This window comes from Balaenoptera ricei, chromosome 10 (genome assembly GCF_028023285.1).
Source record: "Balaenoptera ricei isolate mBalRic1 chromosome 10, mBalRic1.hap2, whole genome shotgun sequence".
NCBI classification, from domain to species: Eukaryota; Metazoa; Chordata; class Mammalia; order Artiodactyla; family Balaenopteridae; genus Balaenoptera; species Balaenoptera ricei.
In genome coordinates this window covers 68,284,156-68,312,128 of record NC_082648.1, presented here as the reverse complement: position 1 = coordinate 68,312,128, position 27,973 = coordinate 68,284,156, and the positions used below count along the sequence as shown (strand labels likewise).

The 27,973-nt window shown below is 36.2% G+C and overlaps 1 protein-coding gene and 1 pseudogene across 7 annotated transcripts in view; both read left to right on the top strand.

The window, feature by feature from the left end:
* Positions 1–27,973, top strand: part of LIN7A (lin-7 homolog A, crumbs cell polarity complex component) — a 240,793-nt gene that overhangs the window by 170,170 nt on the left and 42,650 nt on the right. The gene's annotated exons all lie outside the window — the stretch shown is intronic.
* Positions 25,966–27,206, top strand: LOC132372630 (lupus La protein homolog; annotated as a pseudogene).

The following is a 27,973-nucleotide window of genomic DNA, read 5'->3' as shown; positions in this document are numbered from 1 at the left end:
GAGCAATGTGGCAGGTAGCATTTTCTGATGTATCTTGTTAGAGGACAGTTAAATGAGATACTATCTGCTTCTTGGTTTCTGAATTAATTAGTTCCTGGGAACTTTGACACAAATAATACCAAAAGACAAATAATACACAACTGTGAAGAAAGATATAACTCTTTTCAGTTTCTTTCCTCTCTTATCAGCAGGGCTGGTGTCTCTTTATCCTTGAGTAGACAAACACTGACGTGTTTGAAGAACTTTGTGAATGATTACCTTGCTCCTAGGCAGATGGCCTCCCATAATTACTATTACACTCTCGTGGGAGGCAACTTCAGCATTATCGGAGGGAAGAAAAGCTACCAAGGTGCAGTCAAGTTGCTAACCATCCATTATTTCACTACAGGAGGCTTAAAATAGCCGTTTCCAGCTTTCCCTTGCTCTGCTATCAGTGTAGTAACGCTTCAGAGATAAGTATTTTCGTGTGGACTGTAAGTCTGAAGTATACATCTGGTTTGAGCCATTTTGAATTACATCTTTTGTTATTTCCATCTGAGTGCTCCCTAACTGAAACAATAGAATTTAAATTTAAAAACATTGAAACTAAGAACATTATTTGTATGAGTAGCTATACTGGATTAAAAAACAGAAATAATAGTAAGAAAAATATAATAAAAAGTCAGAAAAATGCTTTAATAGTTTTGAAAAGGAACTCTAAGTCAGTTACTTAGCAATCTAACTGAACCATATTCAAATGTAATCAAGTACCTACTACTCTTTTTTTTTTTTTGAAATAGATCTTTATTGGAGTATAATTGCTTCACAATACTGTGTTAGTTTCTGTTGTACAACAAAGTGAATCAGCCATATGCATACACATGTTCCCATATCCCCTCCCTCTAGAGCTTCCCTCCCATCCTCCCTATCCCACCCTTCTAGGTCATCGCAAAGCACGGAGCTGATCTCCCTGTGCTATGCTGCTGCTTCCCACTAGCTATTTTACATTCAGTAGTGTATATATGTCGATGCTACTCTCACTTCGCCCCAGGTTCCCCCTCCCACCCCGTGTCCTCAAGTGCATTTTCTATGTCTACATCTTTATTCCTGCCCTGCAACTAGGTTCATCAGTACCTTTTTTTTTTTTAGATTCCATATATATGTGTTAGCGTATGGTATTTGTTTTTCTCCTTCTGACTTAACTTCACTCTGTATGACAGACTCTAGGTCCATCCACCTCACTACAAATAACTCAATTTCGTTTCCTTTTATGGCTGAGTAGTATTCCATTGTATATATGTGCCACATCTTCTTTATCCATTCATCTGTCGATAGACACTTAGGTTGCTTCCATGTCCTGGCTATTGTAAATAGTGCTGCAGTGAACATTGTGGTACGTGACTCTTTTTGAATTATGGTTTTCTCTGGGTATATGCCCAGTAGTGGGATTACTGGCTCATATGGTAGTTCTATTTTAGTTTTTTAAGGGACCTCCATACTGTTTTCCATAGTGGTTGTATCAATTTACATCCCCACCAACAGTGCAGGAGGATTCCCTTTTCACCACACCCTTTCCAGCATTTATTGTTTCTAGATTTTTTTGATGATGGCCATTCTGACTGGTGTGAGGTGATTCCTCATTGTAGTTTTAATTTGCATTTCTCTAATAATTAGTGATGTTAAGCATCCTTTCATGTGCCTCTTGGCCATCTGTATGTCTTCTTTGGTGAAATGTCTATTTAGGTCTTCTGCCCATTTTTTAACTGGTTTGTTTGTTTTTTTAATATTGAGCTCCATGAGCTGTTTGTATGTTTTGGAGATTAATCCTTTGTCTGTGGTTTCATTTACAAATATTTCTCCCATCCTGAGGGTTGTCTTTTCGTCTTGTTTATGGTTTCCTTTGCTGCGCAAAAGCTTTGAACTTTAATTATGTCCCATTTGTTTATTTTTGTTTTTATTTCTGTAACTCTAGGAGGTGGGTCAAAAAAGATCTTGTTGTGGTTTATGTCAAAGAGTGTTTTTCCTGTTATCCTCTAGGAGTTTTATGGTGCCTGGCCTTACATTTAAGTCTTTAATACATTTGGAGTTTATTTTTGTTTATGGTGTTAGGGAGTGTTCTAATTTCATTCTTTTACGTGTAGCTGTCCAGTTTTTCCAGCACCACTTATTGAAGAGGCTGTCTTTTCTCCACTGTATGTTCTTGCCTCCTTTGTCGTAAATTAGGTGCCCATATGTGCGTGGGTTTATCTCTGGGCATTCTATCCTGTAACATTGATCTCTATTTCTGTTTTTGTGCCAGTACCATACTTCTTGATTACTATTGCTTTGTGGTATAGTTTGAAGTCAGGGAGCCTGATTCCTCCAACTCCTTTTTTTCTTTCTCAAGATTGCTTTGGCTATTCGGGGTCTTTTGTGTTTCCATACGAATTGTAAAATTTTTTGTTCTAATTCTGTGAAGAATGCCATTGGTAGTTTTATAGGGATTGCATTGAATCTGTAGATTGCTTTGGGGAGTATAGTCATTTTTACAGTATTGATTCTTCCAATCCAAGAACATGGTATATTTCTCCATCTGTTTATGTAATCTTTGATTTCTTTCATTAGTGTTTTATAGTTTTCTGAATACAAGTCTTTAGCCTCCTTAGGCAGGTTTATTCCTAGGTATTTTATTCTTTTTGTTGCAGTGGTAGATGGGAGTGTTTCCTTAATTTCTCTTTCTGATTTTCATTGTTGGTGTATAGGAATGCCAGAGATTTCTGTGCATTAATTTTGTATCCTGCAACCTTATCAAATTCACTGATTAGTTCTAGTAGTTTTCTGGTTGCATCTTTAGGATTTTCTATGTATAGTATCATGTCATCTGCAAAGCGTGACAGTTTTACTTCTTCTTTTCCAATTTGTATTCCTTTTATTTCTTTTGCTTCTCTGATTGCCGTGGCTAGGACTTCCAAAACTATGTTGAATAAGAGTGGCGAGAGTGGACATCCTTGTTTTGTTCCTGGTCTTAGTGGAAATGCTTTCAGTTTTTCACCATTGAGTATGATGCTTGCTGTGGGTTTGTCATGTATGGCCTTTATTATATTGAGGTAGTTTCCCTCTATGACCATTTTCTGGAGAGTTTTTATCATAAATTGGTGTTGAATTTTCTCAAAAGCTTTTTCTGCATCTATTGACATGATTGTATTGTTTTTATTCCTTAATTTGTTAATGTGGTGTATCACATTGATTGATTTGCACATATTGAAGAATCCTTGCATCCCTGTGATAAATCCAACTTGATCATGGTGTATGATGCCTTTAATGTGCTGTTGGATTCTGTTTGCTAATATTTTATTCAGGATGTTTGCATCTGTGTTCATCAGTGCTATTGGTCTATAATTTTCTTTTTCTTTGTGATATCTTTTTCTGGTTTTGGTATCAGGGTGATGGTGGCTTCGTAAAATGAATTTGGGAGAGTTTCTCCCTCTGCAATTTTTTGGAAGAGTTTGAGAAGGATGGGTGTTAGCTCTTCTCTAAATGTTTGATAGAATTTGCCTGTGAAGCCTTCTGGTCCTGGACTTTTGTTTGTTGGAAGATTTTTAATTATGGTTTCAATTTCATTGCTTGTGATAGGTCTGTTTATATTTTCTAATTCTTCCTGGTTCAGTCTTGGAAAATTGTACCTTTCCAAGGATTTGTCCATTTCTTCATGGTTGTCCATTTTATTGGCATAGAGTTGTTTTGAGTAGTCTCTTATAATCCTTTGTATTTCTGAGTGTCAGTTGTGATTTCTCCTTTTTCATTTCTAATTTTATTGATTTGCATCCACTCCCTTTTTTTCTTGATGAGTCTGGCTAAGGGTTTATCAATTTCATTTATCTTCTCAAAGAACCAGCTTTTAGTTTTATTGATCTTTGCTATTGTTTTCTTCATTTCTATTTCATTTATTTCTGCTCTAATCTTTATGATTTCTTTCCTTCTACTGACTTTGGGTTTTCTTTGTTCTTCTTTCTCTAGCTGTTTTAAGTGTAGGGTTAGATTGTTTATTTGAGATTTTTCTTGTTTCTTGAGGTGAGATTGAATTGCTATAAACTTCCCTCTTAGAACTGCTTTTGCTGTGTCCCACAGGTTTTGGATCATCATGTTTTCACTGTCATTTGTTTCTATGTATTTTTAAAATTTCTTCTTTGATTTCTTCAGTGACCTCTTGGTTATTTAGTAGCGCACTGTTTAGCCTCCATGTATTTGTGACTTTTACAGTTTCTTTTCCTGTAATTGATTTCCAGTCTCATAGTGTTGTGGTCAGAAAAGATGCTTGATATGATTTCAATTTTCTTAAATTTTCTGAGGCTTGATTTATGACCCAAGATGTGATCTATCCTGGAGAATGTTCCATGTGCACTTGAGAAGAAAGTGTATTCTGCCACTTTTGGGTGGAATGTTCTATAAATATCAATTAAATTTATCTGGTCTCTTGTGTCATTTAAAGGTGTGTTTCCTTATTTATTTTCTGTTTGGATGATCTGTCCATTGGTGTTAAGTGGGGTGTTAAAGTCCCCTACTATTATTGTGTTACTGTTGCTTTCTCCTTTCATGTTTGTTAGCATTTGCCTTTGTATTGAGGTGCTCCTATGTTGGATGCATATATATTTATAATTGTTATATCTTCTTCTTGGATTAATCCCTTGATCATTATGTAGTGTCCCTTCTTATCTCTTGTAACAGTCTCTATTTTTTAAAGTCTATTTTATCTGATACAAGTATTGCTACTCCAGCTTTCTTTTCATTTCCATTTGCATGGAATATCTTTTTCCATCCCTTCACTTTCAGTCTCTGTGTGTCCCTAGTTCTGAAGTGGGTCTCTTGTAAACAGCATACAGATGGGTCTTGTTTTTTTATCCATTCAGCCAGTCTGTGTCTTTTGGTTGGGGCATTTAATCCACTTACATTCAAGGTTATTATTGATATGTATGTTCCTATTACCATTTTCTTAATTGTTTTGGGTTTGTTTTTGTGGGTCTTTTTCTTCTCTTGGGTTTCCCACCTAGAGAAGTTGCTTTAGCATTTGTTGTAAAGCTGGTTTGGTGGTGCTGAATTCTCTTAGCTATTACTTGTCTGAAAAGCTTTTGATTTCTCCATAGAATCTGAATGAGATTCTTGCTGGCTAGAGTAATCTTGGTTGTAGGTTTTTCCTCTTTCATCACTTTAAGTATATCCTGCCACTCCCTTCTGGCCTGCAGAGTTTCTGCTGAAAAATCAGCTGATAGCCTTATTCCTTTGTATGTTTTATTTTGTTTTTTGTTTTTTGTTTTGTTTTTTGTTTTTCCCTTGCTGCTTTTAATATTTTTCTTTGAATTTAATTTTTGTTAGTTTGATTAATATGTGTCTTGGTGTGTTTTTCCTAGGGTTTATCCTGTATGGGACTCTCTGTGCTTCCTGGACTTGATTGACTATTTCCTTTCCCATGTTGGGGAAGTTTTCCACTATAATCTCTTCAAATATTTTCTCAGACCCTTTCTTTTTCTCTTCTTCTGGGACCCCTATAATTCGAATGTTGGTGCATTTAGTGTTGTCCCCGAGGTCTCTGAGATTGTCTTCAATTCTTTTCATTCTTTTTTATTTATTCTGCTCCTCTGCAGGTATTTCCACCACTTTGTCTTCCAGCTCACTTATTCGTTCTTCTGCCTCAGTTATTCTGTTGTTGATTCCTTCTAGTGTATTTTTCATTTCAGTTATTGTGTTGTTCATCTCTGTTTGTTTGTTCTTTAGTTCTTCTAGATCTTTGTTAAACATTTCTTATATTTTCTCAGTCTGTGCCTCCATTCTATTTCTGAGATTCTGGATCATCTTTACTATCTTACTCTGAATTCTTTTTCAGGTAGATTGCCTATTTCCTGTTCATTTATTTGGTCTTGCAGGTTTTTACCTTGCTCCTTCATCTGTGACATATTTTTTTGCTGTCTCATTTTTAAGTTTTTTTTATGAGTGGGATTGTGTTCCTGTCTTACTGGTTGTTTGGCCTGAGGCTTCTGACACTGGAGTTTCTAGACTGTTGGGTAGAGCTGGGTCTTGGTGCTGAGATGAGGACCTCCATGAGACCTCTCTCCAATGAATATTCCCTGGGGTCTGAGGTTCTCTGTTAATCCAGTGGTTTGGACTTGGAGCTCCCACCACAGGAGCTTCACCCGACCCCTGGCTCGTGAACCAAGATCCCCCAAGCAGTGTGAAAAAAAAAAAAAACAATAACAAGGTAAAAAAAAAAAAAAAATTAGACTAGGAAACTAGCAGATATGTTAGAAAGAATATAAAAATAAAAATATAGATGAACCAGCAACTGGGAGGTACATCAATACTACAATAGTAAAACAGAGGAGGAGGGAAAAGAAAAAAAAGAAAAGAAAGAAAGAGAAAAGAAAAAAATGGGGGGGGAAGGCCTTGGCTATGGAGGGCAGGGCCTAAGCAAGGGCGAGGTTTGGGTGGTGGGTGGGGCCTATGCTTAGGACCCACAGGGCTGGAAAAGGCCCTGGGGGCTGTGGGGGGTGGGGCTTAGGCTCCAGGAACAGAAGGGGCCCAGTCATGCCCCCCCATCCCTGGTCTCAGAGGGCAGAGGACCTCACCTGGGAGCCCAGCTGGCTCCCCATGCCCCAGTGGGCGGGGCAAATGCCAGCTGCTCCTCTCCTGCTCCTCCCTGAGGGCACCTCCCACCTGCCTCTCCTGTTCTCCCCTCGCCCTCCTTCTTTTGCCCCCAGGACCAATGCAGCGGGGGGGAGGTGGGGGAGGAGGGGGCCTTGGAGGGCAGGGGATCAGCCTGGGAGCCCAGCAGGCTCCCTGTGCCCGAGTGGGCAGGGCAAATGCCCTCTGCTCCTCTCCAGCTCCTCCCGGAGGGCCCCTCCCGCCTGCCTCTCCTGATCTCCCTGGCCTTAGGGGCGCCAATCCTGTCTGGCCTCCAATTCTCCTCCCCCCTCAGTCCCCCCACCTCCTACCAGTTCACTTGGGGGTTCCTCTCGTCTCCTTGGGCATCAGGGTCCCCCACCAGCGGCCAGCAGGTGCCCTAGTTGTGGGGAGATGCTAAGTCAGCATCTTCCCACACTGCTAGCTTGACTCCGCCCCCCCCCACTACTCTTGATAGGGTAGTCTGATTATTTCCTTTTTTAAAGCTTTATATCTATTTAATAACCTGAAATTTAATTTATGTGAAATAATTAAAAGTGAGAGAATCCTTTCATCTTTATTACATTTAGTCTTTGAAGGATATGTCTACATAATAGAAACAAATATGGGCTTTTATTATATATAATTTCAAGAAAGGAAGATTTATTTTTCTTGTCAGCTGTTACAAATCCCCTCAACCACACACACACACACACACACACACACACACACACACTTTTATTTAACACTGGTGAATTAGATTAAGGCCGTCTGCTTTCTTACCTTCTTCCCTGGTCCATGATTATCATAATATTGAATTGAGGAAACCATCTAAGAAATGGTCCACAGTGGTTTATGCTCCACTTGGGGAGGCACAGGCAACAGTCCTAACAGCTCAAGGTAAATCATGGCAACAATTCTATGACAACCACTTTACAGAAGAAACATTTTCCACTCTCTGGAAGGCTGCACTTCCTCTTATTTTGAGGAGGGTAACTTCTTGTCATCTGCCTTTTCAGGGTGGAGATCACATAGCAGTAACTTTTCAGTTCATCTCCTTATCTAAGAGCCAGAGGACAGCGGCCTGTTTCTCTTTTCATAGTTTCATAAAACACTGTGCAGTGGACTCTGAATCTTGCTGAGAATTTCAGTGTCACCTTACTGTGTAAGAGTAGATATTTTGGGTGCGCTACATGCTGACCACGTATGTGATCACACTACATCATGATCTAATATGACAGCTGCCAAAGAAAACTTCCGGTTTCTTCAAAGATGTTGTTAATATCACACGGCAGTCATTGATCCTATCCCTCTTTTCCACTGCTCAGTCGTTGGACTGGGTTTTTTTTTTTTCCCCCCCAAGGCAAAAAAAAATGTATATACGTATGTATACAAAAAAAATTATATACACATATATATAAATATAGAATTTTTTTTATATTGGAGTATAGCCGGTTAACAATGTTGTGATAGTTTCAGGTGCACAGCAAAGTGACTCAGCCATACATATCATGTATCCATTCTCCCTGGACTGGGGTTTCGATTTCTTACTTTGTTTTAAAGTAAGATAATAAGAACTGTATAGATATTATATAATAAGTAGGCACCCCTAGTCTCATTAGATAGCAGGATAGGCCACTCAGTTTAAAAAAACAAGCCCGGTAAAATTTCAGATAAATGGGCTTTTCATTTCATTGGTCATGTCAATGTAGAATTTCTTTAATTTTATAATACAAAGTGATAATTTGCTTAACAGATGAGAAAAGTGACTATGTGACCTTATTCTTTCAATAAAAACTTTTAAAAATATGCATTTACATAGGCAGTAAGAAAATAAAGAGGACACTATAGACTTGCAGGCATGGAATCAGAAGTTGTTTTCCTTTAATGCTGAGTTATGCTGACAGTTATCTCTGATAAAAATGAATGGGCCGTGTGACAGGAATAATCAGTGGCTGAGAAAGAGATTCTTTGCATCAGTCTGAATTGATAGCATTTACCTGATTGAGGGTAGGTAGTAATGAAGCAGTTCAACCTAATTAAAACTTTCTGAGCATTTTTCCCCCTTTCAAAAGTTAGATTTTTATAGGATTTAATTTGCAGGATATGGAAATACAAAGGCAGATTTTTGTCATGCCTAAGGACAGGTTAATAATGCATTCAGATTCAAATCATCTTCCACATTGATAAAACTGACCTACTTTTTCTTTCAGAGAGAAAATGTCTTATGAAATATTTTCACATAAAAAATGTTGCATTTTGGTGTCTTTCTTCTTACATTCTACAATTAAACCTGGCATATCACTCCCAAAAGTTAAATGAAGTTCAGTTCATTTTCAGGTCTGGGCTTTTTAATGAGTTAGCATCTCTGCTGCCTGAGACAAGTGGCATTCCCTGCTTTGCATGCCAGAGAATTTTTCTGACAGTAGTGATAATGATGCAGATGTTTTTCTTTGTGGGAATCTTCCAACAATATCCCTAATGAAAACACATGCCTACTTCCTGGCAAATAAAAAAAAATCATTTTTCAAAACAAAAAAATTCAAATGCCTTCATCCTAAAATGGCAAATGTAAACAGTCCATTATTTTCTTCACATCATTTTTGCTGTGTTCTGTTGTAGCAATAAAGTGATTTTCTTAAACTTTTCTTTCTGGTCTTGATATGGAACCAACTTTTACAAAATCTCATATAGATTCCAAGTAGAGTGGGGATATTTAGAGCCATAAGGTTATAATTAGATCACAGGGGTCAAGCTTTGGGAATTGACTATTGAAATTGATTTGCCATGCCATCTTGAACCTCATGTCTAGGTAAGCTCATTTGGTTTCAACAAAGAAATAAATACAGTTGCTCTCAGTACTATGCCCTTAAACTTATGAGTGTAACTTTGTCTGTAGATATGGAAATAATGAAAGATCTGTGTAAATAATCTTAAATCATTTTTTTAAAAAATTGAGGTAAAATTGACATGTAATTTGACAAATCTTTTTTATTTTTAAAAATGTGAAATTTTGCAAAAATGCAGATGAGGTTTTTCTAAAATAAAATCTAGATATATTTTGGGGTTTAAGTGAATGTTTGCTGCTGCCCTATCCTCAAAGGAATATTTTAATGTGTTTTCCCCCAAAAAAGAGCCTTTCATCAGTTAGCTTTTGAAAAAGAATTTCCAGTTCAATGCACAAGAGATGTCCTTACCCTATTCTTTTTTAAAAATTATATTAAGAAGACTGAACATGAGGTATATCCTCTTAACAGATTTTTAAGTGTGCAATACAGTATTGTTGACCCTAGCCACAATGTTGTACAGCAGAACTCTAGAATTTATTCATCTTGCTTAATTGAAATTTTATACCCATTGTTTAGTGTAATTCCCCGTTTTCCCATCCCCCACCCCCCCCCCCCCGCCACTTGTCAACCACCTTTCCACTCATTGATTCTATTAATTTGATTTAGATACCTCCTGTAAGTGAAATCATAGAGTATTTGTCTTTCTGTGACTGGCTTATTTCACTTAGCATAAACAAAAGACAAAAGTGTTGGTTAAGGAGGTGGAGAAATTGGAATCCTTACACACTGTTGGTGGGTTGGTGGGAATGCAAAATGGTGCACCTGCTATGGAAAACAGTATGGAGGGTCCTCAAAAAATTAGAAATAGAACTACCATATGATCCAGCAGCCCCTCTTCTGGGTATTTATCCAAAAGAATTGAAATCAGGATCTTGAAGCGATATTAGCACTTACCCTAGTCTTCGGCATTATGCGTGCCTGCAGTCATGACAGCTTTATTCCTGAGCCTCACCACAAGCCTGACCCGCACCACCAGATGGGGTTCAGGATGGATGAGGACCAGAGATGTCTGTTGTACCCATTGCTTGGTCATTAAAAAAAAATAGTGTTTTAAATTTACTTTTCTGTGTTAGGAGGACTATGTCAAAATGCCACATCAGATGGGCCACATCAAAATATTCTCATTTTCAACACTTATTTACCACCAGGGGAGTTATTATGAGCCTCCTTTCTCCCTTCTTGGGTGACTGAGCAATCATAGTCATTAGGACATATAAGTAAACAACTCCTCAGAATAGAATGGGAAGGGACCTGAGCAATCTGGTTAATTCAGGCCAAATGAATCTGCCATGAGTAGCAGCTTGGTTAAGTTTGTGTGCACCTATGGGTAGGTGCTGTCCAGTGTTCCTAAGGGTCAGAAGGCTGTGATGTACCTTTCGGAGAGAATGCTCTTGCTAGATTAACTTTGTTCAGGCATGAGTTATAGTGCTGTTGGCCTTGAGTTCAATGTTAATTATCAACAATATATATTGAATAAGGTGTCTTTAAACAAAAAGTCACATAAAACAAGCTAATAAATTCATCAATTGATGGAAATGTAACCAGAGGCTCATAGGATCCCAATTCTGAATTTTCCATAGGAGCAGTGGTTCAGTATTTGCTAATTCAATGTTTGCAGAGACTTTATAGACCATAACTATTGCAACTAACAAGAGTCAGTGGTGGTGTTCATTTTCAATATAGTCAATTCAAGAAGAGAGATCAGGCCTAGGAATGCAGTTGTATAATATAAAGGATCATAATTCATAGTTTTCCAGGATACCTAAACATGTGAAACATGATGAAACTATTTTTATAGGTTTCACAGAGATTACCAAAATGTGCCTCACTGTAGGGTTAGTGTACGCTGAAGGATTTGGTCATAACTGAGACAGTTAAAACTTCTGCCATCTGATAACTTATTTGAGAAAGGACCAAATCTTCTGCTTCTCTATTTGGAAGACTACTTGAAGGCTGCACAGCTACTATCTAAAAAAGTCTTTAAGTGGTGAGTTAGCACATGTTTTAAAAACACTTTCTAAATAGTAGGAGGAACTATGGAACCTTTGGAAAATTTAAGTGATGATGCAATCATTTGGTATTAAAACCCAGACCAGAAGTCAGGATTCTTTTTTACTCATTTTCAGCATGTACCTACAACCTCTTCCACTCTGAAGCTTCATTTATTAAACAATCTTTCTTGGTACTGACTTAATTTCAGAAATAATCTGTTAGTAATTTTCACTATTTAATTGTTATAGAAGAATTTATCTATAGCAAGCATTGCTTCCTGTAGTAAGTATAAAAGATCTTTATTTCTGTGTACCACATAAATTGGCAGAAAACCAGATAGGGAATTACTAGAATTATAATTTGTTAATATCTTCTCTTCTTATTAAACTGTCCATAACTCAGTTTTAACTTCATTTAACTTTCAAGTAATCAAAATAGAAAGAAAAAAAGCAAAGCAAAACAAAAATAATTAGTAGATTATGAAATAAGTCACACAATCTGATTCTATTTTTTTTTTTTTTTTTTGCATTAGGACTGAAATTCTGTGGTTTAAAAATCATATGTCTATCTCCAATAGGATTTTTTCTAATTCACATTTTCTTATGAAAATCAGGAGGACCCACTACTTAATATGTCTGTGCCACTAGGATTCTGATGAGTAATGCTTATAGATACAATTCATTTTTGTGTTTTGATGATCTGGCTCTGATCTAATTGGTAAAATACTGAGTTAAATTATATAGTGTATGCTTTCATGCTCAGGAGTTAAAGAAAATCAGGACAAGTCTAATATGAATTTGGCAGTGAATATCCCAAAGTTGATCAGGAAATAATTATAAATAGTCTGTTTCTCTTTTCTATCGATCCCATCCCTTTCTTTCATTTTTTATCAGACTTCTAGTTACCAGTAAATGGTCCTGTATTTTCTTGAGTCTATCTGAACAGAAGCACGAAGAGGTAGGAATAACCAAGTATGAAGTATATAAGCTATAGTAAAAAGGCTAATTGATAAACTCTGTCTTTTGGACAGATGATAAGATCTATACATGGAGCGCCTTTCATTTTTCAATCATTTTTTCATAAATACATTTGGCACATTTATAAGATTAAATATGTTGGCACCGTTAAAATAATGTAGAAGACTATTTAATACATGGCGAAAATATTCCCAGTATTTTAAGTGAAAAATCAGATTATAAAAGGTATGTAATGGCTGACTTGATATTGATTTCTTAAAATCAGTAAATAAGGCAGACTAGAAATAAATCCCCCAAAATGTTAACAGTGGTTATATCCTGGTATGGAATTATAAATGATTCTAATTTCTTGCTTGTACAGTTGTACAAATTTTCTATAGTATATATCGATTACTTTTACTGTCAAATCACTTTTTAAAAATTTATTTCTTTGTATTCCCTCTCTCCTGAATATATTTTATTTGAAAAGACCTATATATGAGTTATTTAAATTCAAGGTTAAATATAAGACTAAGGCTCAGCTTATAAATTACATAAATAGATGTTGGAACCCCTCAAGACCCTCACATCTTCTCACTCTAAATTTCTCCCAAAGGATAACATATACACAAAGGACTTCATTTGCCAACTAAATAAATAGATAACTCACAAATTATATCTTACAGCCCATATACTTCCTCTAATATTCGGTCCTACATATCTAGCTGTCTACTGAACATCCCTTGGAGATCACACAATGACTCAAACTCATTATCCTGCATCCCTGCCCATGCCACCAAACTAGACCCCTTTCATCTTTTCTCACCCAGAGGCTTCCAACACCAAATTCTGTTCAGTTTTCTCCTTAATCATATTCACCATTCTACTCTGAATTATATCCAGCATCTCTTGCTTGCCAAACTATAATAGTTTCCTTTTCAACCATGATCCATTTATGATGTCCTAAATATTGCACAGAACATAATTTAACTAAGAATTTATTCATCATTTATCTGAAACTCCAATCTAACTGTGCGTCCTGTATTTTTACTGTTACCTCTGGCAACTTTCTTACTAGCTGTAATAATTTTATTTCAATCAACTGAATAATCAGGTTGATTTTTACTGAGTTAAAATTTTTCTTTACTATTCATTTGATTAACTGATATGACTCATATGACACTGACAATATACTCCTAATTATCCAAAATTATTAGTTCATTTTCCTGATAAATACCTATTTTAAGAAGTAGAAATTGATTTTACAACTCTTGCAAACTTTTAAGTACGCTGGTAAATTTCAACCCTGCTGAGCCAATATCCTAGAACTTTGGAATCCTTCATGAGATTTCACGTTGTCTTAATCCAATCAGAAAAAAGAGACAGATTTTAAGCCCCAAACCTTGTTTGAATTTTACCCAAAGTAAGCAAATAGAGATGATCCAGCCCCTTTGAATGGTGCTATACTAATTGGAAATGACATCTTTCCAAAATTTTGCTCAGGCGTTTCCTGTCACAGGGGACTCTTGCTGTGTAACAACGACAGGACAGGAACAGCTGCCTTAAGGGAATTCTTTTTTAGACAACCATAAGGAAAGAGGTTTCTCCCTGGTGGCTTGTCCACCTGCTATGTGGACCTTGTGGAAATCATCCGTTATTTGTGGCCTTATTTTTTCCTTGCAGTTATTAAATAATTTGTACAAAGTATTTGTACTACCTTATGAAAGTTATGTGTGTTAAGAACCCACTAGGAAATATAAACCTATTATAAAAATAAGTAGAGAAATTAATGGTTAATGGAATAGTTTTTAAAATTATAGTCATTCTTCAGTTTTATAGTTTCACAACTAATGCTTCTGCTTTTATATAAGAGAATAATTATAATTAGTTGTAAAACTATAAAACTGTACAGAGTATTTTCTGTTCCCTTTGGAAAATGTAAGTATATGGCAGAATCATTTTAATTCACTTACAACAAATGATATAACTAACTTTTGGAAATTCTTAAATTGATGGAGATTCTGAAGACTGTGATATGTAACATATCAATAGTCCTGATGCCTCCCTACTGAGTTCCTACAGAACTAAAATAGAAGAAAAAAAAAAAAAAAAAAAGAAAGGCTGTGCCATCCATTTACTGTCAGGCATGAAGGGGCATTTAATCCTCTTTGGGAAGTGATCCCAGGTTATCCTCCTTGAGGGTCCTCTCATCCCTGCCACATCATTTGGGAAGCACAGTGCTGGAGAACTTTCTTAATGTGCCCGTCTCATTAGAATTAACCTATAACAGCATTTTAGAAAAAGTTCCTGTCCCTTTATAACTTGGCTAGGAAGATGAGTAGATATTGAAAGGCATCAATTTGTCCAAAATGTTCCTTATCTTCATCTATATCTAAGCTTTGGTGATCACTTGCAATTTGAGACTATATTTTCCTTCAGTCTAGTAATACCTTTTTCATAAATTCACTTTAACACACGAGTTAGGTCACAAATTATGGACCATTTCAATTCAGCTTTTCTACTGCTGTAGTCTACTTAATGTCCTTTAAAGCAGATCACAAATGGCATGTATCACATTGCAGCAGACAGTCTGAGTTATGGAGTCTCACGTGTGGACTGGGAGAGGTAGACTTGAGATTTCAGTGCTTTTAAGATGGTATCATAGCCAGTGGTCCAGGAGCACTCAAATCCTCTCCTGCATTCTGTCCTTCTTCTCAAGGAGTTACCAACCAAGGAAGCAACGTGAAAGGCCCATAACCAAATAGGAAACAAACGACCACTTTGTTATTAGCATGGAAGGCACCCAAATCCTCTCTAGTACGGCTCTTTCTGGTAAAATGTAGATTGGAGAATGAAGTTTGGGCCCTTACATCTAAATGAGTCCCCCTTTTTCTCCAGTCTGAATCTGAGATGTCAGGTTTGGCTTAAAAAGGTATTATAGAATAGAAAACGAGAGCTGCAGCTACATCTCCTCCAAGCAGGCAACTCCTACCTGAATTCTTGTGACATGGGTGCAGAAAGAGTAGAAGATGGGTCTCGTGGCTCCTAACCCTTTTAGAGACACTGTCAGTAACCCTGGTAAAACCATGGCTTAACACGGTTCCTGGCTGCTGACCAATCATGTGAGCAGACAGGTCTTCCTTCTCTGGGGATATTGAGGCAATAAGTAAGCAGGTGTACAGAGGCTCAAACTTGAAAGAGAGGGGTCAGAAATGTTTAGTTACCCCAAATGTCACATATTTTTCAATCTTCAAATTCAGTGATTTTTGTTTTTGATTGTAGGTAATGCCACCATTTCTGGCAAGAATGTCAGTCGACATATTGATTTTACCAGTAATACTGTCAAACGTCTGTTTTAATGACTGAACTCTTTTTATTTTTTTATTTTTATTTTTTTATAAATTTATTTATTTTTGGCTGTGTTGGGTCTTTGTTGCTGTGCATGGGCTTTCTCTAGTTGCAGTGAGCAGGGGCTACTCTTTGTTGTGGTGCATGGGCTTCTCATTGCAGTGGCTTCTCTTGTTGTGGAGCAGGAGCTCTAGGTGCGTGGGCTTCAGTAGTTGTGGCATGTGGGCTCAGTAGTTGTGGCTCGCGGGCTCTAGGTGTGTGGGCTTCAGTAGTTGTGGCACAGGGGCTTAGTTGCTCCACATCATGTGGGATCTTCCCAGACCAGGGCTCGAACCCGTGTCCCCTGCATTGGCAGGCGGATTCTTAACCACTGCACTACCAGGGAAGTCTCTGAACTCTCTTTTTAAACCATTTCAACCTAATAGAGATGTATTATCCTTTGCTTCTCTATACCTGTCAATGTTTTTCTTGGCCAATGGGTGGCGTGTTTTCATCAAAGTTAATGGTCAAAGAGAGATGTAGGAAAAGACATTACTGGAGATATTTTATTCTTGGATTTTCACAGGATTGATTTGACTCTTGATGGTCTTACTGTAGTAGACATGAATTGTAACCAGTGTGTACCATTTTCTTTTCTTTTCAAAAAATGGTTGGTTCTAGACATTAAATTTTATACCCTAAATTTTGTGGTTTATAGGAATTCTAACACTGTGATTTTAAATGGAACATTTCCACAGTTAGAAAAGCGTATGCGAACAATATGGATGCATGGATTGCTATAGATTTAAATGTATAACATTTAATTATAGCTGCCATTTTTCCAAAATGGAAGAAAAAATTCAAGGCAAAAATTAGATATTTTTTGAATATCTCTTCCTTAATAGATGAGCCAGTTTTCAATTGGTCTGGAACTATTTCTACAAAGCTTCCTAAAATAAGTAGACCATGTGTTTGGTGACGAAATCTCTATTTCTATTTTATTCTAGTCACATCGAGTACAGTATGCACATTCACATCAGGGCACTCGATTTCTGCATGCATGGACTCCACTAAATGCAATTAAATTTAGAGCCACAAATTTATTTTAGATACCTCCCTTGACCTAAAATTTGCTTTCAGAAAAACTGCCGAGTTTTTATTATAAATACACTGTGGCTTAATATTGTGAATGTTGTCCAACTACCCAGGTGGCCTCTAATTATATAAGGACATGAGGGGGCTCAGTCTTCACTTTTAGTGTTATGAAAATATTTAAGTATTTTAAAATCAGAGTCCACATCAAATAACTTTATTCAACTCTTATCTCAGTTTCCAAATCTGAAAAATCAAGAAATCCATTAAAAAAATTATAGATAGCTATAGATATAAATATCAGTCTTAATACTTAACATTGCTTTTTTTCTTATTAAAAAAGTACGTTCTTGCTTGCTTTTTAATAAAAACCTACATATAAGAAGCTTTAATGAATATTATAATGTGGTAGGATTTGGACCATGTAATTTTCTCATTTAGACTTTCTCATTCATTTTCTCTAATCTGATCATATGTCTTTCTACTATTTTCCCTCTTGAGGTAACTTGGTTTAATGCCATTTTCATTTTTCACAATGTTGCTGAAAAATTTATTTCTTTTTTCCAGTCACTGATATAGAGAAGTTTATTTAATCTAGATTATAATTCTATTGACATTTTAGTAGCTAGCCCATCTATAATAAGACACTTTGAAAGAGATATTACCATCCATTAAAGTATATGTTGCTTTCCACACTGATAAACTTTGAGGAATGGGGGCTAATGTTATCTTTTTATTATATTAAATACTTTCTTAAATATCTGTAGGTTTTTGTGTTTTAAAGTCTTTATTTTAGGTTTCCAAAATAACAATTAAGTTTCTGAATATTTTCATCTCTTAAGAAATATTTTCTGTTTTTTAAAAGTCAGGTTTATTGAAGCATAATTGCCATCGAGTAATATTTCCCCTTTTCAGTGTACAGTTTCAGAGTTTTAGTAATCCCATACAATCATGTTAACCATAACCTTTATCAAGATATTAGAACAGTTCCAACACCCCGCAGATTTTGTCATACCTGGTAGTCAATTCATCCCACCCCCAGCTTCTGACAACCTTTGATCTGTTTTCTGTCCTTATTATTTTGCCTTTTCCTGAGTATCATATAAATGAAATCTATAGAGTCTGGCTTCTTTCACTTAGCAACATAGATTTGAAATTCATCCACATTGTTGCATGTATGAGTAGTTTGTTCCTTTTTATTGCCTAGCAGTATTCCATTGTATGGATGTGCTTCCATTTGATATTCATCCACAGTTGAAGCCTATTGAGTTTTTTCTAGTTTGTGGTGATTATGAATAAAGTGTGGTTGTACCTAATTTTTGTATGAATATACATTTTTTATTTATCTTGGATAAATAGCTAAATGTAGATAAGTGAATCTTACAAGCTTAGGTTTAAATCTGTGGAAAACTATTAATTTGTTTTCTCAAGTGGATGTGCCATTTTCTATTCCCACAAGAGTTCCAGTTGTTCAACGTTTTTGCACATACTAGGTATTGTTGGGATTTTTTAAAATCTAGACATTCTAATAAGTGTGTACATGTGTCTAATTATAATTTTAATTTGAATTTCCCAGCAACTAATGATGTTGATTATCTTTTCATATTTGCCACCCATACACCTTTCTTGATGACATGCCTGTTCAGATACTTTACCCAATTTTTAATTGGGTTGTTGTCTTGTTATTGACTTTTGAAAACTCTTTCTATATTCTGGATAGGAGGCCATCATCAGCTATGTGTTTTGCAAACATTTCCTCTTAGTCAGCTTGTCTTTTCATATTCCTAACAGTGTTTTTCCAAGAGTTAGTTTCTGCATCTTTTTTTTACTGTGACTTTAGTCTATCCTCTCTTAGTTTCTAAACCCTCATATTAACAAATTTGCTTTGATTTCTAATGAAAAAATTATAACTTTTGGAATTGGAAGAGGCTAGAAGAAAACAGGCTCTAAATATAGCATAGTTCTGTAAAACATTTACTTGAGTAATATAGCAATGAGGAATTCTCTTGGCTGAAAGTAGCAGAAAATCCAACTTCAGTGGCTGAAACAAATAGACTGTTTTTCTTCATTACAGTTAGTTGAGAGTAGGCAGCTGCTCACAGGGATTCAGGAGCTCCATGGGATCAGAGCTGATGTCTGTGTGTTTCCTTGGCCTTTCTCTTGCAGTTACAGGTTGCTACTACAGCTGATAATATCCACAATCAGGAAGAGAAATAGAGGTGAGGAAACGGACAGTGTTTATACCAAAACAGCAACACTTTCACAGAAGCCTCTCATCTACTTCCAGTTGAATTCTCGCTGGACAGAACTGGGTCATGTGGCCAGGCAGTGCTGGGAGGAGGGAGTGGAAAATGGGGGTGGGGTAAGGTGAGCCTAAGTAGTGTTTGCCTCACGCAGCAACTTTAATTAACATCAAAATACAAGAGTTAACACAGCTATCTGCAAGAGCGGAAGACAGAACAATCAGAATCTAGTTTTGAACTCAATTTTTTCCACACTTCTCACCAAGCAGCTAAATTCTAAAGGCATCGTTCCAACCAAATCTTAGACACGCATATAATAGTAATAATAGAAATATAGCAGCTATCATAATAAAAGTATAAGAATAACAGGTTATGGTTCATGAAGCCACATACTTTGTCTTCTTTGGCTGACTCTTGAAGATAGCATTTTACATAGTAGAAAACTAAGATGCACAGATAGCAGGTCCCTTAAAGTCACATAGAAAAGGAGCAAAGGGCAGGAAACTGATGATATAGATTTGTCATCCCTTTCCTACACCTCTGTACCAATCGGGGTTTTCAAGATCAAGAAGAATGATTCAGTGTAAAGTTTATATTGCGATATTGTCTACATAGTCTATGATAAATGAGAGCTCAGAAGCAAGAATCCTCTTGCACTTGAATTTTAGCTGTTTGTTTTAACTCTAACTGGGAATTCTGTTGTAAATTTGGTCCAGAAGAGAAGCTTTTATGACATTTGTACTTGATATTCTCCCAGTGACAAACTTTCCATCCAGAAAAGGTCGGCTATCTGCTTTTTAATATAAAGAAAAGTAAAATTTAAACTATTCACTTAAAATATTTTAAAACACTCCTTCTATAATGAACATTAATACTAATTCAAAGTTTTAGAAACAGCCAATATTTTTTTTTCATATTTTGGCCCAGGTGCCTAACCTACTGACTAGAATAGCTTGTAAGTAAATATTAGTTGAATGAATGAATAAATGAATCTTTTTGAACCAACTCACCACAATTCCACTGCCTTTATTGAATTGATCTGTATTTGTAAATTGTCAGTAGCTTAGAATAGGTTCTAAAAATACAAAATGCTATTGAATTTGTGGGATTTATTCAAGGTTAGGAAATTATTGACTAAGATGTAAACTAAAACTCTATACAAGAGTTTTTATAAATTATTTGACTTTCACTAGGAATTAAACCCATATTATCCAATAGAATGTGCTTAGAAATGCTGTAGTTAAAGGTTGCCAGACATTTGGGGACCCAAAAGATTCAGAGGACCATAAGCCCCATGCACTGTCCCTTGAAGAAGCTCATACAACCATTTTCTGTTTTCCCCTTCAGAAACTTTCTCAGGGTATCTGGGAAATACTTTAGCTTTCCCTAACACCTTTCTTCAAAACTTTATACTCTTACAATTGTCCTTGAAAAGTAAGATAGGCAGGGATAGGTTTTGCCCCTTAGGAAGTAAAAAGCTAAGAAACGTTCCTAAGATGACATAGCTAATGGAAATAGAATTAATATCTCCAAGTTTTGACTTGACTCTATAACTAGACCATGACCTTTTTAGATCACTTTTGAAAACCAACTATCAGAATCTATTGTATTTTATAGGAAAAAAGACTGACAATAATACTGGATTTATTTCACTTTATCTTAGTATGTTATAACCGGAAAAGAGGATTAAAATGCTCTTTCACTTTCATTTGCAGTGGCGCATTTGTTGGTTTCAGAACCGTATTGTTGATTGGCAGCCACCACTTGTATAGTGGTAGACACCGTATAAAACCCAGAAACTTTTATGCAAAATATAAGTACTTGTGACATCTGCACATCTGTTTCAACGCATGCTGCCAAAATAGTAGTGGTCCGATGTTGTCTCAATATAAGAAAACCTGCTGTGGTTAAAAGAGGAAACATTTGGGAGGCAACCAGATATCAATTTCTGTGCCAAATTGGCCACTAACTAGCTGTGCATTTGTGGTTTTGTTACCATCTCCATGGCTGTTTTCTTGTGTGTAGAATGCCTGAATCACAAGTTGTGAGAATTAAATGAACTCATAAATATAAAATGCTTAGCACTACTCTTGGCCTACAGTAAGTCCTTGTTAAATGTGCACCAGAATCATGATATTTGACTCCAAAAATTATTTACTGAACATTTACGAGACCCTTCACTCAGTGCTATACAAGTGTTGTTTTACAGCTCACTAATTATTACACATCAAAAGAAAATATATAGCTTGATTCATTAGTTCAGGGTTTCACAATCTCAGCATCACTGACATTTTGGCAGATAATTCATTATTGTGGGGAGCTGCCTTGAGCATTGTAGGATGTTTAGCAGCATCCTGGCTACTGGGCATGTCGACTACTAGATGCCAGCAGCACCGTCCCTCTCCCCATTTGTGACAACCCAGAATGTCTCCAGACATTGCCCAGTGTCTCCTGGAGGCGGAGGCAAAATTCCCCTAGTTGAGAACTACAGTCTTTGATCAGTTCTTTCTAAAAGTGTTCATAGACTCCTAGTCCTAGAGGATTCTTCCTCAAAGATCCCAGGGTCAAATACATTGGGAAACATTAAATAAATAGTAATGATAATAACTAATTTTTTATGCACTTACTACATCCTACAAACTGTTCTTATCTTATTGAATCTTCACAACAGACCTAGAAGTTAATTGATGCTTTAAGCACATTTTTCAAATGCAAAAATTGAGCCCCAGAGAAATCAAGTAACTGACAAAAATCATACAGTTAATAAGTGGCCCAGGGTTTGTTTCCAAGCCATCTCCAGAGCCTGTGCAATTATCTATATATAGTACTACTTCTTGCATAGCACATTTTTAAATTCACAGTTCAAATTGGGGTGTTAAGGATAATTATTCTTAATTTGTATTTGCTTTATCTCAGGCTCTTACAAAATTAGTTTTTCTTTTGTGCTTCAGTTTTCCTCCTTATTTTTATTTTTTATTGAAGTATAATTGACATATATTAGTTTCAGATGTACAACATAGCGATTTAATATTTGTATACCTTGTGAAATAATCACTACAGTAAGTCTAGTTTAAACCCATAACCATGAATAGTTACAATTTTTTTTTCCTTGTGATGAGAACTTTTATGATTTACTCTCTTAGTAACTTTCAAATATGCAATACAGTATTATTAACTGTAGTCACCATGCTGTCCACCGTATTCCCATGACTTATTTTGTAACTGAAGTTTGTACCTTTTTGCCCACTCCCAACTCCCCTCTCTGGCAACCACCAATCCGTTTTCTGTATCTATGAGCTTGGTTTTATTTGTTTGTTTGTTTTGGTTTTTTTAGATTCCACATATAAGTGAGATCATGTGGTATTTATCTTTCTCTGTCTGACTTATTTCACTTAGCATAATGCCTTCAAGATCCATCTACATTGTTATGAGTAACAAGATTTTACTCTTTTTTTTTGGCTGACTAGTATACCATTGCATGTATATACCATATCTTCTTTATCTGTTTATCCACTGATGTTCACTTAGGTTGTTTCCATACCTTGGCTCCCCTAAATAATGCTGCAGTGAACATGGGTGTGCATATATCTTTTCAAATTAGTGTTTTCATTTTCTTTGGATAAATACCCAGAAGTGAAATTACTGGATCATATGGTAGTTCTATTTTTAATTTTTTGAGGAACCTCCATAATGCTTTCCATAGTGGTGCACTAATTTACAATGGCACCAACAGTACATGAGGGTTTCCTTTTCTCCACATCCTCTCCAACACTTATTTCTTGTCTTTTTGGTAATAGCCATTCTGACAGGTATGAGGTGATATCTCATTGTGGTTTTGATTTGCATCCCCTGATGATTAGTGATGTTGAGCATATTTTCATGTGCCTCTTGGCCATCTGTATGTCTTCTCTGGAAAAATATTCAGATCCTCTGCCCATTTTTATATTGGATTGTTTCATTTTTGTTTTTGCTGTTGGGTGAGTTTTTCATATATTTTGGATATTAACCTCTTATCAGATATGTGATTTGCAAATATTTTCTCCCATTCAGTAGGTCGCTTTTTCATTTTGTTGATGATTTCCCTTGCTGTGTAGAAGCTTTTTAATTTGATGTAGACCCATTTGTTTATTTTTGCTTTTGTTGTCTTTGCTTTTAGAGTCAGATCCAAAAAATAATCTTTAAGATTGGTATCAAGGATCTACCACCTATGTTTTCTTCTAGGAGTTTTACGGTTTCAGGTCTAACATTCAAGTGTTTAATCCATTTTGAATTAATTTTTGTGTATGGTCCAATATAATAGTTTAATTCTTTTGCATGTGGCTGTCTAGTTTTCTCAACACCATTTATTGGAGAGACTGTCCTTTCCCTATTGTGTATTCTTGCTTCCTTTGTCATAAGTTAATTGACCATACATGTATGGGTTTATTTTTGGGCTCTCCATTCTGTCCCATTGATCTATGTGTCTGTTTTTATACCAATATCATACGGTTTTGATTACTACAGCTTTGTAATATAGTTGGAAAACAAGGAGTGTGATGCCTCCAGCTTTGTTCTCCTTTTTCAAGATTGCTTTGTCTATTCAAGGTCTTTTGTGGTTCCATATAAATTTTAGGATTGTGTTCTATTTCTGTGAAATATGCCATTGGAATTTTGTTAAGAATTGCATTGAATCTGTAGATTGTTCTAGGTGACATGGTCATTTTAACAATATTAATTCTTCCAGTCCATGAGTACGTAATATCTTTTCATTTATTTGTGTCTTCTTCATTTCTTTCATCGATGTCTTATTAGTTTTCAGTGTACAGGCCTTTTACCTCCTTGGTTAAAAAAACATAGTTTTTGGTTTAATCAATTGATGACAACCATTCCTCCTCCCCCAATTATTTGCTACATGATTGTCGTCATAAACATCCTTGAATGCAAACAAACATGTCACTCCCCCAGAAAAGATGACCGCAATGACTCCAGACAAACTCAGTTGGCCAGGAGCCAAGGAGGGAGAAATTTACTCTGCTTGAGGAAGGCAGAGAATGTTTAACAGAGAAGACAATATTTGAATTAAGCCTCTAATGATTGTGTTAAACTTAGATAAATAAGAGTCTTCCTGATGGAAGGGCATTCCACACAGAACATACAGCATGTGCAAAAGCCTGGGCAACTAAGAGGGTGTGATATGTTTGGGTAATGGTCAGGGAGGAGAAAAGGAATTAGGAAAACAAGACTAAAGAGGAGGCTGTGCTCTGCATTATTTTCACTAGCTTGACTTTTGTAAGCATTTGACTTTGCAACCTTTACTGTAAGGGCAGCAGACAGCCAAGAGCACAGCAGCAGTATGGTCAGGTAGGTACTTGATGTTGATAACTAAAGTCTATAGTGTTTTGGTGGTAGAGAGACCCAATTAAGACATTAATGCCGTGCTTCGAGCAACAGATAATAAATAAGTTAGGATGGAGCAAATGGGTCAAATTTGAGAGAGTTTATTAACAAGAGAAACAGGCAAGCAGGCTGGAGAAAATCCTCCTCTTAAATGGGCTGTAAGAGCAAGTAAGTGGCATTTATTTGTGGAAGGGCCATTTCTGTGAAACAAAACGATGCACTTTCAAGGAAATAACATGGAAACACGCTTAGCAGTTATTTTGATAACCTAAAGAATTTGCATTAACAGGTCCCAGTTCCACAAAATGCTCTTCTGGAAACTTGTTCTCTTCCTGTTCAGATTTCCCACAGAAACTGAATACCCCAGTTATTTAGTGGAAACATAAGGATAAAAGGTGGATCCTGAGTAGTGCTCCTACCTCTCTCCTCCAGACCACTTTGTCTTTCTCCTCCTAAATATGCTACCTGGGAAAGATGAATCAGCATTAGTGGAGATTCAACCAAATATATTTGAGAAATGAGCCAATAAAAAATGTTGGGAAGGGCTTCCCTGGTGGCGCAGTGGTTGAGAATCTGCCTGCCAATGCAGGGGACACGGGTTCAAGCCCTGGTCTGGGAAGATCCCACATGCCACAGAGCAACTAGGCCCGTGAGCCACAACTACTGAGCCTGCGTGTCTGGAGCCTGTGCTCCGCAACAAGAGAGGCCGCGATAGTGAGAGGCCCGAGCACCGCGATGAAGAGTGGCCCCCACTTGCCACAACTAGAGAAAGCCCTCGCACAGAAACGAAGACCCAACACAGCCAAAAATAAATAAATAAATAAATTAAAAAAAAAAAAAAAAAAAAAAATGTTGGGAAATCAGTCCCAGACATTCAATGAATGGTTGTTGAATGGATGAATTAATCAAATTTTGAATTCACCTTAATAATTTTTGACTTAAGCATATAAAATAAGATTTATAGAAAGGAAAAAATCTTCAATTAAAATTTTCCTATTTCATCTTTTACTGATGTAGCTAATGGGTCACTCCTGAAAAATACTCCAGCATAATACCAAATGGACTTTTACCTCTGTGCCTTATGCAGTAGATATTTACAAATTTATTATTTAAATCTTCAAAATGAGCATATAATCAAGCATATTTAATCGTCTTATGTTTTCAAAATATCTTCTTCAAACTATCATTTAAAAGTCATCCTCTATACTTCAGTTTATTTAAAATTGAGCAATTTATTTACGACTGATTTCCTAACCCCCATCCCTGGTAGTTTAAAGGAAAAACAGTTTTTCTATTATGTTTCAATAATTTGTATAGTTGTGTCTAGAATCATAATTAGTAATAATATCTGCTGTCTAAGGAGTACCTGCTGTGGATGGCGTTTTGAAAGTATTTTTTCAAATAAAAACAACCATACTGGCCGGGACAGCCCCCATCTTCTTTAGGTGCACCGGGCAAGCCGGCGGTGCTGGGGAGGGGAGATATTGCGGTCGCTGTTAGTGACCCTGTGGCGCGTCTCTGTGGGACCGGGAACGTAAAGATAGCCAGAATGGCAGAAAATGGTGATAATGAAAAAATGGCTGCTCTGGAGGCCAAAATCTGTCATCAAATCGAGTATTATTTTGGTGACTTCAATTTGCCACGTGACAAATTTTTAAAGGAACAGATCAAACTGGATGAAGGCTGGGTACCTTTGGAGATAATGATAAAATTTAATAGGTTAAACCGTCTAACAACAGACTTTAATGTAATAGTAGAAGCATTGAACAAATCAAAGGCAGAACTCATGGAAATAAGTGAAGATAAAACTAAAATTAGAAGATCTCCAAGCAAACCCCTCCCTGAAGTGACTGATGAGTATAAAAATGATGTAAAAAACAGACCTGTTTATATTAAAGGCTTCCCAATTGATGCAACCCTTGATGACATAAAAGAATGGTTGGAAGATAAAGGTCAGGTACTAAATATTCAGATGAGAAGAACATTGCACAAAGTATTTAAGGGATCAATATTTGCTGTATTTGATACTATTGAATCTGCTAAGAAGTCTGTTGAGACCCCTGGCCAGAAGTACAAAGACACAGACCTGCTAATACTTTTCAAGGAAGATTACTTTGCAAAAAAAATGAAGAAAGAAAGCAAAATAAAATAGAAGCTGAATTACGAGCTAAACACGAGCAAGAAGAAAAAAGTTAGCAGAAAATGCTGAAATGAAATCTCTAGAAGAAAAGATTGGCTGCTTGCTGAAATTCTCGGGGGACTTAGATGATCAGACGTGTAGAGAAGATTTGCATGTCCTTTTCTCAAATCATGGTGAAATAAAATGGATAGACTTTGTCAGAGGAGCCAAAGAGGGAATAATTCTGTTTAAAGAAAAAGCTAAGGAAGCACTGGATAAAGCAAAAGATGCAAATAATGGTAACCTACAATTAAGGAACAAAGAGGTCACCTGGGAAGTTCTACAAGGAGATGTGGAAAAAGAAGCATTGAAAAAAATAATAGAAGATCAACAAGAATCCCTAAGCAAATAGAAGTCAAAAGGTCACAGATTTAAAGGAAAAGGAAAGGGAAATAAAGCTGCCCAGATTGGGTCTGCTAAAGGAAAAGTACAGTTTCAGGGCAAGAAAACTAAATTTGATAGTGATGATGAACATGATGAAAATGGTGCATCTAGACCAGTAAAAACAGCAAGAGAAGAAACAGACAAAGAAGAACCTTCATCAAAACAGCAGAAAACAGAAAATGGTGCCAAAGACCAGTAATTTAGTAAACATTTTTTATTCATTTTAATTAGATTTTAAGCTGCTTTTGTCTTTGGAGACTTTTAAAAAGAAAACCGAATTAGGTCCACTTCAATGTCCACCTGTAAGAAAGGAAAATTTTTTTGTCATTTAACTTGTCTTTTTCTGTTGTTGTTGTTGTTATCCAAATGAGTATGTTTTTATGTATAATTCTGTTTGTGTTCTTTCAGATTATTCAAATATCAAGAGAAACATTCTTCCACTAAATTGCCTTTGTAATATGAGACTGTATTAGTACAAAGTAATACAATGTATACTGCATAAAAAAAAAATACTAAATAAATATTCTTTTTTTTTTTTTTTTTTTTCACACACACACACACTGTATTTTATTTTTACAAGAGATAAATAAATATTCTTTACCCATTATTCAGATGGGCAAAAAGAGCGTCAAAGTGGTAAAGTAGTTCAACCAAGACCTCATAGTTCCCCAATTGTATTGTAAGGCTCAAACGTAGGTCTGTTAGTCAGCAAAACCTGTATGCTTTCTATGACATCATTCTGGGTCCAGATTTTACCCCCCATTCTTTCTATTTCATCTAAATGTTAATATGAACCCATAGTTGATATGTTGTTCTGTATTACTAATTCCAAGAATCTCTTACTTTACTTGTCTTTGCTCCTGAATCTCTATAGTTATGAATTATGAATCTGTATCAGTAACACATTCCAACTTGCATACCTTCCAACATGCAAGGAAAAGATATTGTAATCCCAGCTCTGTGGAA